The sequence below is a fragment of the Zingiber officinale genome, chromosome 5B (assembly GCF_018446385.1).
Source record: "Zingiber officinale cultivar Zhangliang chromosome 5B, Zo_v1.1, whole genome shotgun sequence".
NCBI classification, from domain to species: domain Eukaryota; kingdom Viridiplantae; phylum Streptophyta; class Magnoliopsida; order Zingiberales; family Zingiberaceae; genus Zingiber; species Zingiber officinale.
In genome coordinates, this window is record NC_055995.1 from 123,515,100 (window position 1) to 123,526,122 (window position 11,023).

At 36.8% G+C, this 11,023-nt stretch overlaps 1 pseudogene; it reads left to right on the forward strand.

Annotated features, from left to right (window-relative positions):
• Window positions 1-5,953: 5,953 nt before the first annotated feature.
• LOC121987006 lies at window positions 5,954-7,360 on the forward strand (annotated as a pseudogene).
• Window positions 7,361-11,023: the final 3,663 nt, after the last annotated feature.

An 11,023-nucleotide genomic window follows, 5' to 3' on the forward strand; every position in this document is an offset into this window, starting at 1 on the left:
TTGTTGTTAAACATGAGCTCAAGTCTAATCTACAAGAATTGTCAATCATTTCTAATTCACTTAAATCACACCCTAACACCAAAACTATTTGAGTCAACAATCCTCCTAAAACAATGGGTGTAGTAGAATCCGATTTTTCCAATTTTACCAAATGCTTAAGATAAAGAAATAACCAGAATTAATTTCAACATTTTCAACCATTGCCCACAAACAATACAAATCTACAAGTCTTACTAACCCCTCTTTATCCTCTCTCCCAAATATAGTATTTTTCATAACTAAATAAACATATTTAAAAATGGGATTAATAATATGAGTAGCTCTAGAATTATGAGGGTTAAAATGTGATTGTTCAGAAATTTGTTGTCAAAAACATGAATTCACAAATTTAGGTAGGATCATACAAACACCATCTTTTGGCAATTCATGACAAGTATTAAAATCACTTAACGTCCATTCATAATCTTCATTAAGTAATCAAAATTTTAGCTTCCCCCACCTTGAACATTATCGACTGTTATAGAGCTTAAAAACTCAAAGATAATTCTAGGGTAAGTGGGATATTTCATATTCATTACCCCACTCCACCCTATTCGTCCAAATAACCAATCTATATCATCCTTAAATCCCAATGTTTCCAAAGTTGTATCATCCACAAATTTAGTGCTCAAAAGAGGGCGTTTACATAAAGAAAAATATCTAAGTCGTTGTTCATCGCTAGAAAAAATGATATCAAAGTTATTAGAGATACTTTTGAAACAAGAGTTTCTTTCTTTCGTTGCAATCATCTTTTCCTTCCCTTTTCTTGCGGATGAACTCTCCTCGATCACATTTGCCATGGTAGAGAAGATTGAGCCTTTAAGGAAAAATGAGAGAAATAAATTAGAAGAGGTAGTTTAAAAACCCTAGAGATAAGGGAATGAAGAAGGAAGAGGAAGGAGAAGGGCGGGCCACGGCCGTGTGCTGCCCACACCCCCGTGCCCTAACCCCCTTAAGGGCATGGACTGGGCCGTGTGTTATCACACGGCCAGATTCACTTCATTCGCACGACCCTGTTTATGGTGACTTTGCACGGCCGTGCCAATTTACACGGCCACACCCGTCTCCTCCTTGGATGAACTTACATGGCCGTGTGTGAGACACGGCCGAGTCCTTTTTCTTATCGGGTTGATTCGCACGACCGTGCAAATATGCACAGCCTCAGCCTACTCCTTCTCGGCTCAGCTTACAAGACCGTGTATGGGACACGACCGAAAACCTTTCCTCCTCTGGAATTGTCACACAACCATGTCTGAGACACGGCTTGACTCTTTTTCCCCCCGGGATGCCTTACACGACCATGTCATTTAGACACGGCCCTGGCATCCTTCCTTTCTACAAGGTATGCCTGGTCGTGTATGGCACACGACTAAACTCTGTTTTGCTCCAAATGTTTGCTCTACTCCTCCCTGTTGGATAATATACTGAAAGCCTAAGCTTTTATAAATATTTATTTTTAATAAAGAATCACATTTGGTCAAATTATCTACATTTGTTTGTAGTTGTTCAATTAATTTATATTGTAGATAACATAGTATGTGGTGTCACATACAGAAGATGATGTTATCAGTACCTTATAAATTATAAACAGTAGCTCACGACCAACATGGAAAGGAACAAACCATTGGAAGGTCGTAGTGTAATTAGGAATTAGTTTATCTTAACTATATAATTACACTAGTACACTTAGAGTGTATTGAGTAGGACCATTAGAGGTCGTTTCTTTTATACTGACTTTATAAAGGAACAAAGACCTCAATTATTATGGAAGTGTGTGCTCTTAATCCTAATATAATAACAAGCACATATATTTGATATCTATTTCTTTAATTTATCAATGGGTGAGATTTAGTTCGATAAATCAATAAGCCCGATAAGTTGGGAAATGATATCACTTATAGTGTGTGTTGTTGATTATAGAAGGAAATTGTGTCCTAGTGATCTAAGTTGATAATGTCCCCAAGATGAGCTCATAAGGATTGTCATGTTAAACCCTGCAGGTGGACTTAGTCCGACATGACGATAAGGTTGAGTGGTTGTATTCTTGGATTAAGATATTAATTAAATGAGTTGTCAGTAACTCACTTAATTAGTAGACATTCGACATCTTAAACACAGGGAGACTAACACACTCATAATAAGAAGGAGCCCAAAAATATAATTTGGGATTGGTGCGGTAGTTCAATAATAGTTCTCTAGTGGAATGAATTATTATTGATAAAATTAAGTTGTGTGTTCAGGGCGAACACGAGATGCTTAATTTTATCGGGAGACCAAAACCAATTCCTCCTTTCGGTCTCTATCGTAGCCTCTTATTTATAGAGTACTATACCCACCTATACCCACCTTAATACCCATGATGTAGGGGCCGACCAAGCTAGCTTGTGGATCAAGCTAGGGCCGGCCAAGCCTTGGTTCATGGGTGGTCGGCCCTAGCTTGAACCCAAGCTTAGGTGGCCGGCCCCCATTAAATTAAAAAGAATTTTAAATTTAAAATTTTCTTATGTGAAAGGTATAATTTATTGGAGAGATTAAAAATTAAAATATCTCTTTTAAAAGGATCTACAAAATATTAAAGAAAGAGATTAGATCTCTTTCCTTATTTGTAGATTGGAAAGATATTTTATTTTTCTTCTTTGTAAATTATTCACATGTTGAAAAATTAAAATTATAAAAATTTCTTTTTATCAACCATGAAGGGATTTTAAAGGGAAATTTTATTTTTTAAAATTTCCGAAGACAAATAAGGAATTTTAATTGTTGATTGAAATTGCCTTGTTTGCTCTTAATGATGTGGCCGGCCATGACATGAAGGTTTAGGAAATTTTGTTTAATTTTTCTTAATTAATTCATGTCAAGGAAAGTTAAGGAAATTTTATTATAATTAAATTTTCTTATTTGCCAAAACTAAGGATTGTAAAAGAGGGGGTTTTGGGAGCCTTCAAGGTGAACAACCTCTATTATTTTCTCCCTCTTTTTCTTCCTTCTTGTGGCCGGCCCTTCTCTTTTCTCTTCTCTCCATCCTTGTGGCCGAACCTCACATCTTCTTGGAGATCAAGTGGTGGCCGGATTCTAGCTTGGAGAAGAAGGAGAGAAAGCTTGTATCCCTTGGAGCATTGGTGGTGTTTTCTCTTCATCCTTGGAGAAGCTCTTGTTGTGGCCGAACCTTGCAAGGAGGAGAAGAAGGTGCTTTGGTGGTTTCTCATCTCGGAAGATCGTTGCCCACACAACGTCTGAGGTTAGAAGAGGAATACGGTAGAAGACCTAGAGGTTTTTGCTTGCAAAAGAAAAGGTATACTAGTATTTAATTTCTTCATCATACTAGTTTTATCTTCATGTAAAAATACCAAATACAAGAGGCATGCGATTCTAGTATTTCGAATTTATTTTTGATGTTGTGTTCTTTTATTTTTCTTTTCCTTGTGATTTGATTGTTCTTTTCGATTGACCTAAAGTTATTTAAGGAAATTAAATATTAGCTTTCCTTAAAAGGCTTTGCCTAGGCGGTGGTGGTTGTTCCCATATCCAAGAAGGCCATGTGCCTCACCATGCAGTTCTGGAAGCCAATTCTGGAAATTAATATTTAATGAAATTAATAACCTAGGTGATTTGGATCGAACGTGTTAAGTTCCGCAGGAGATCCAAGTCTAAACCTAAAATAACAAGTAAATTAAACTTTGGATCAAACGTGTTAAGTTCCGCAGGCGATCCAAGTTTAATTTAAAAGAACACATGGTAGCTAGGAAAGGTTCAGACCTTTGTACAAAATTTTTGTATAGTGGAACCATTAGGTTTTCCGAGTAGCAACCAACACTCCCTTACTTCTCCAACACTTCCATGCCCATGAATAAGTCATGGCCAGCTCATGGAAGTGAAATTTCAACCTGAAAACAAAACAAAAACAAACTCAAAAGAACTAACTAATGACAAATCACTACAAGAAAAACCCTCATAGACATCGGTGGAACAACAACGGTTTTAAGCAAAAACCGATGTCTTTGAGTATTTTACACCAGTTTTTCCAAAACCCGGTGTCTATAAGCACATATTTTTGCTCATAGATATTGGTTTTTTAAGCTGATGTCTATGAGCGCTTTTTTTTTTTATTAATAGACATCGATTTTAACAGCAGTTTTTAAAACCCGGTGTCTATGATAAAATAAAATAATTTAATTTTCCCACCAATACTTAGCCGAAATTTACAACACTTCACTCTTTCCTCCAAACCTAAACCTATATCGCGCCGTCCACCGTATACCGTCGCAACGCCACCACCACTTTCGTCCTCACCGCTAGCCGCCCGACCATCTCTCTCAGCCTTATCTCCCTCTTGCCCTTCCTAGATCGACGCCCCCTCCTCTCCTGATCAGGATCAACACATGACGCCCTTGCTTCTCTGTCCAACCACACCGCATGTCCTCCAACTCCACCCTTAGGTTGAGAAGAGGAGCCCTTCATTTTATAGAAATGCTCGCTGTTAAAAGGGCAAGTCAGCGACAGCAGCGGAGCATCGGCGAAGGGTTCATTTTCTCGCTCTTCGAGACACTCGTTGCTTTGTTGCGGTGATCTCTAACACATATTTCTCATTTCCTGAGGAGGAACAATGGCTAGAAAAGGGCTTGATCATCTCGCATTTGTTCTTCGTCGGTGATCGGCCTCAAACTGAAGAGGAGAGAGCCACCACTTCGCAACAGCTGCTCACTTCCCCTTTCTTCCTCCTCCTCCGCTCCTGGTTACGATCTACTTTCCCTTATATTCTTGTACAAATGTTGCTCTCCATAAGGGAAAAAATAAGGGTTTTGTGGAAGCGATTTATGATTTCTGCACAGGAAAAAAAGAGGGGATTTCTCCCCCTCAAAATGAGTTGCTTTTGCTTTGATTTTTTATTTTTTCTGTCGATGTTTTGTTTTTAGAGAAAAGGGATTACTTCCCTAAAATCTACCCTTTGATTGATGGTTAGAAATCTCTTTTCTTCCCTAAAATCTACCATTTCCATTTGCATTTTCGTTCCTTTAATTTACTAAGCAACTAAAGTTTACCAACTTATCAACAGTTTGATTAAACAAGCTCACATTGGCTATTTGAGATCCAATCTCATGGAGCTTTTACTCACTTAAGCTGTTTTCCCTGTCTCAGCCCTCGCCGGAGAGAAGCGAGGTGCAGAATCGAAGACAACGATCGTTCCCGCCCCCGTTCGCGTTTCGCCGCCGATCCTCCTGGTGGCCGCCATCTCTAAACCCTAAAATCTCTTCTTTTGGTCGGCGCAATTCGATCTCTCTTCAAAACACATTTTTTTTCCTTTTCGCCAAAGAATGAGAAGTCGGCTCCATCCGACGGCAGCGAGAGGAACAAATCTGCGAGAAAATTCACCTTCAGAGATCTCGCCACGACCACTCACAACTTTAGGGAGTCGAATCTGATCGGAGAAGGCGGCTTCAGGAGAGTCTACAAAGGGTGATTCGATTCAGACCAGGCAAGTTGCTCACTCCTACTCACCTCCTCCTTGCTTCTGCCATCTTGCGGCTTCGTCTGAACACCGGAACTTGGAAACCAGATTGTGGCCATCAAGCAGCTTAAGCAGGATGGTTATCAGGGGAGCAACGAGTTCCTAGTGGAAGTCCTAATGCTCACTGTGTTGCGGCATCCCAATCTTGTGAACCTGATCGGCTACTGCGCCGAGGGAGATGAGAGGCTGCTAGTTTAAGAGTACATGCGCAAAGGAACCTTGGAAGACCACCTATTTGGTAAGTTCTTTGCTACTTTTTTGATTATCCAAGTCTGAGATCGACTATTTAACACTTGTGGTGGAGGTGGAGGAATCCAAGGCCAACAATATTCTTTTAGTCATTTGTTAAATCTTTGGGTTTATGCAAATCTGACTCCTGACAAGGTGCCGATCGATTGGAACACACGAATGAAGATTGCTCTCGGTGCTGCAAAGGGGCTCACATACTTGCATGATGTTGCAAACCCTCCCGTAATTTACAGGGATATGAAGGCGGCAAACGTGTTGTTGGATGAAAACTTCAACCCCAAGCTGTCTGATTTTGGACTTGCTAAACTTGGGCCTGTCGGCGACAAAACGCCTATTTATCTTAGCTTATAGTTCAGAAATTGAAACCTACTTCTGTGCGTTTGATGTTGAAATTCTTATTTGCTCTTCACCATTGTTTCTTCTTGTGTGGAAATTGAAACCACGACTTGTATTTCTCTTTAGAAGATACACTTGAAATGCACTATATATGGTCGATTCTCATAATTGATTGTTTGCCAAGAATATAGAAGATGAATGTAGACTCCATTAAGTATCCAGTTTAAAGCAAAGGATCTCCATGTGTGTGTATTTTAATTGCATAATTTTAACCCTTCTAATACCATTTTGTCACAGGTGCGAACACTGCAAGAAGCTTGCCCCTGAATATGAAAAGCTTGGATCGAGCTTTAAAAAGGCTAAATCTGTTTTGATTGGGAAGGTTAGCATCATTCTAAATCAGGCCAAGAAGCATCATCTCTTTTACTGAATAGAACATGCTCAGATTCCTTTTTTGGTTTTATCTTTTCTGATCATTTTGAGTCTAAATGTAGCACACTACTAGTGTGCTATACTGCCATGTAGTGATTGGGCTTAATTTACCTTTTTTGTTGTTATATTTAGGTGGACTGTGACATAAGAGCATATGCAGCAAGTATGGAGTGTCAGGATACCCAACAATTCAGTGGTTTCCTAAAGGGTCCTTGGAACCAAAAAAGTGAGTATGATCCTGTCCTGGAATTAGATACATCATTTTGGTTTTATGTTTTTCTTTAATCTTTCGCAGAATAGTCTTCTTTACATATGATGCATAATAAATATGAACAATCATGCAGATATGAAGGTCCACGAACTACAAAAGCACTTACTGAGTTTGTGAATACTGAAGGGGGTACATTACATATTATATTTACTAAAAATTCTTGAAATGACAATTTTAGATATGGTCAAATATTATTCTTTCACCTGAATTAATTTTTTACCTTTTATTTGTGGGCTTATTGTTGTAGGAACAAATGTGAAACTACCAACTATCCCTTCTAATGTAGTAGTATTGACTCCAGACATTTGATCAGATTGTTCTTGATGTAAATAAAGATGTTCTTGTTGAATTCTATGCACCATGGTTAGTGTATTTGCTGAGGTTCTTTTTTTTCTCTCCATTTGTAGCATTAGATACTTTTCCTTATCCACTGTAGACGACTAAGTTTCTTATCTTCAAACAGGTGTGGCCACTGCAAGCATCTTGCTCCTATGAGTATTTTTGTTGAGACAGGGCTTAAGACCTAGATTAGCCTAAGGTCATATTTGCCATGTTTTTAATTATGAGATTCCTAGATCTAACCTGATTCATTGATGTGGATTTAGTCAATTGTGTACCTTGAATGCTTCATTAGTTCTGCTACCTATTTAGATTTTAGAGAAATATTATATGATGTTAATTTAGAGTAAGTTGAAAGTAGGTATCAGTTATTGAATTATATGTATTTTGAAACTTACATATTGATAAATAGTTGTCAAACTGAGAGTTTTGTATTTCTAATCACCTATGTACTAGATTTAGATTTGGGGAATTGTGGTATTGTGATGTCAGTTGATACCTTAAATGCAGAATCAACATCTGATTGAGAGGAGGATCAGATTCACTCACAATTCTTGTTTTCTACATATTTAATATTTGAATTCGTTGATGTTTGAGAAGAAGTGTAATGCTAAATTACTTCCAACCTTATCCAACATTCATTTGATATGAAAATTGTGTGAAAAATGTGCATTATGACCTACTATATTTTGTGCTTAATCATTATTATTTCTCAAATTATCATGATGAAGTCCTCTTTAGTCATTTTTTTTGGTATATCATCCTTACTATGATAGGGTGCAAGCAATAATTTGGTTTGATATGAATGATTCCATCTAAAAATTCACTATACTAAAGACTATTTAGTCATTTCATATGTGGGAGGACCAGAATTTTTAACTTTGTCATTCTGAAATTAGTTTGTTAAGCGAGATGCCTTCTGCATTTCAGGTATGGAGTTAGTGGTTATCCTACCTTGAAGTTTTTTCCCAAGGAAAACAAAGCTGGTGAAGATTATGAGGCTGAACGGGAGTAGGATGATTTTGTTAAATTTATTAATGAGAAATGTGGCACTAGCCATGATGCGAATGGTCAACTTACTTTCCAGGTGAGTGATAGATTGTGAAGGATCATATTGACAAACTTTGTTCTTCATCCGTATTTGAAGATTGGTTTGACTAATGCAGGCTGGTATTGTGGCAAGCTTAGATGCTTTAGTGAAGGAGCTCATGAGTGCTTCCAATGAAGAGCAAAAGGCAATTCTCTCTAGGATGGAAGAGGAAGTTGCAAAACTGCTAACCGGTTCATCTGCAAGGTAGGGCATTTTTCAAGTCTTTAGCTATTGCACTCACTACTACTGAATATGTATATGAATGTGTTGTCAGCTGGTTTTCTTCAATGCATTTCTTTGATAACAACATGTTACTTTGTTTTGGTATTCTCTCTCATATTTAAGAATTTCTCTCCCCTTAGATGATATATATAACATAATGCATTGTACATTTGTACTTGATAAGGTCAAACACTGATTAGGACTGATCCTGGGATATTATAGTTGATATTTTTTAGTTTATGTTGTGTATTTTTTTTTTAAAAAAAAACTACTCCAGTTAGACACTGTTTTTGACCCTTGACGCTCCTTTTTAGCCCTCAAACCTCCATTTTTTCCTTGGAGCATCTAGAACTTGGGTAAAACATGAACAAGTAGATAGATCCCTTTTAGATATTCGTTGCTCCAGTTATTGCGCTTGGGGTTTATGATCTGATCTTTCATTTGATTTCCTCTAGTTCTACAAAGTTTCTGTCTGGTTAAAAGAACAGTCTTGAATTTGTCGATTTTGTTCTTAGAAATGATTTCATAAGCCTAGCTCGAAGAGGATAAGGTTTGAAATTCATGTTGACTAGTTAGCATTTTAGTTATTTTCTCCTTGAAATAAAAACTTGTTTTGAAGTTATTGTATCATTGGAAATCATATAAATGAATTGATGTTACTCATCTTTATTGCTGCTGAGAAATTTATTTACTTTCCATGTACTCTTAGTGATAAAAGTGAATTTATTATTTGCAAACTAAAAGTGAATTTATTTACTTTCCATATACTCTAAGTGATAAACAGTTATGTCATTTGGGTCGACTACTAATGAATTGAATTTGAAAGATTAAAATTGTTGTTTATGTAGTTAGATTTAAATTTTTGGTTTGGATTATATTAAGTCCCAGGAATGATAGATCTATCACTATATGATGTGGTTGAGATAATTGATGAATGTTTCTCTTTTTAAGCATTCCAATTAGTCATCTTGTTACCTAGTGCTTTTACTTCTTTTTTCAACTATGATTTTTGGTCTTGGTTTACTAATATATTATTTATGTATTTTTACAGTTTACAAATCTCAAGTACTCCAGAGTTGAAATTGATGAAGTGTGGTTCAAGTGGGTTGAATGCATGCTAGATTACATTTGAGTAGGAAAGATATTTGATTTTTGAAAATTTTTGATGATGCATACATTTGCATGGAATGTAAATTGCGGATACTATCTTGATGTGTACAATATCTATTACCTTTTGATATTGTAAAAAGAATATTTGTATATTTTATGGATACTGTTGTAAGAAGAATATTTATGTAATTTGTGAATATTTGAGTATTTTATGGATACTGTTAGAAGAAGAATATGTGTAATTTGTGAATATTTGTGTATTTTATGGATACTGTTGTAAGAATAATATTGGTGTATTTTATCGGTTTTTCACTGTTTCGGAAATTGAATTTGTGCCATTAAACAATATTGATATTACATCGGTTTTCCACCGCTGCAAAACCGATGTTATTAACTATTTTTACATCGGTCGTATACCGCTGCCAAAACTGGTGTTATTTACATATAATATTACATCGGTTTTACACCGTTGATGAAACGATGTCGTTAAGTGATACTACACCGGTTAATAACCGATTCGAACACCGGTGTCGTTAAATGATACTACACCGGTTTTAACCCGATGTCTAAAATGACAGACTTTTTACATCGCCTTCATAGACATCGGTCGAAAATGTAATAGACATCGGTGAAAAACCGATGTCTATGAGGGTTTTTGTTGTAGTGAATAGAAACAAAAAAAATGAAACCAACTAAATCAATCCGGAGGATGAGGTTCAGAAAAATACAACCTTTGTTTCTTCTCTAGATCCATACCATGCACATATTCCTTCAACCGTTGGCCATGCACCTTAATCATCCCAAGCTCTTTATTCCAAATATCTACAGCTCCGAAAGGATAAACCTTTTTAACTTCGAATGGACCCGTCCACCTTGATTTAAGCTTCCCTAGGAAACACTTTAGTCTTGAATTAAACAATAAAACTAAATCTCCTTCATTGAAATTTCTGCAGAGAATGTGTTGATCATGCCATTTCTTTGTCCTCTCCTTATAAGATCTAGCAAGCTCATAGGCATCCAATCTTAATTCATCAAGCTCATTTAACTGGAGCTTCCTTTTCTCTCCCGCCTCTTTGAGATTCATATTTAGATTTGTAATTGCCCAATAAGCCTTATGTTCTAATTCTACTGGAAGATGGCAAGGCTTTCCATAAACTAGCCAAAATGGAGTCATTCCAATAGGATTCTTGTAGGCAGTACGATATGCCCATAAAGCATCATCTAGCTTTAATGACCAATCCTTTCGTGAAGTAGATACTGTTTTCTCTAATATAGCTTTAATTTCTCTGTTAGAGATTTTAGCTTGCCCATTAGTTTGTGGATGATATGATGTGGCTACTTTGTGGCTCACTCCATACTTTCTAAGCAACTTTTCAAACTATCTTTCTATAAAATGCGATCCACCATCACTAATGACTTCTTTAGGCAT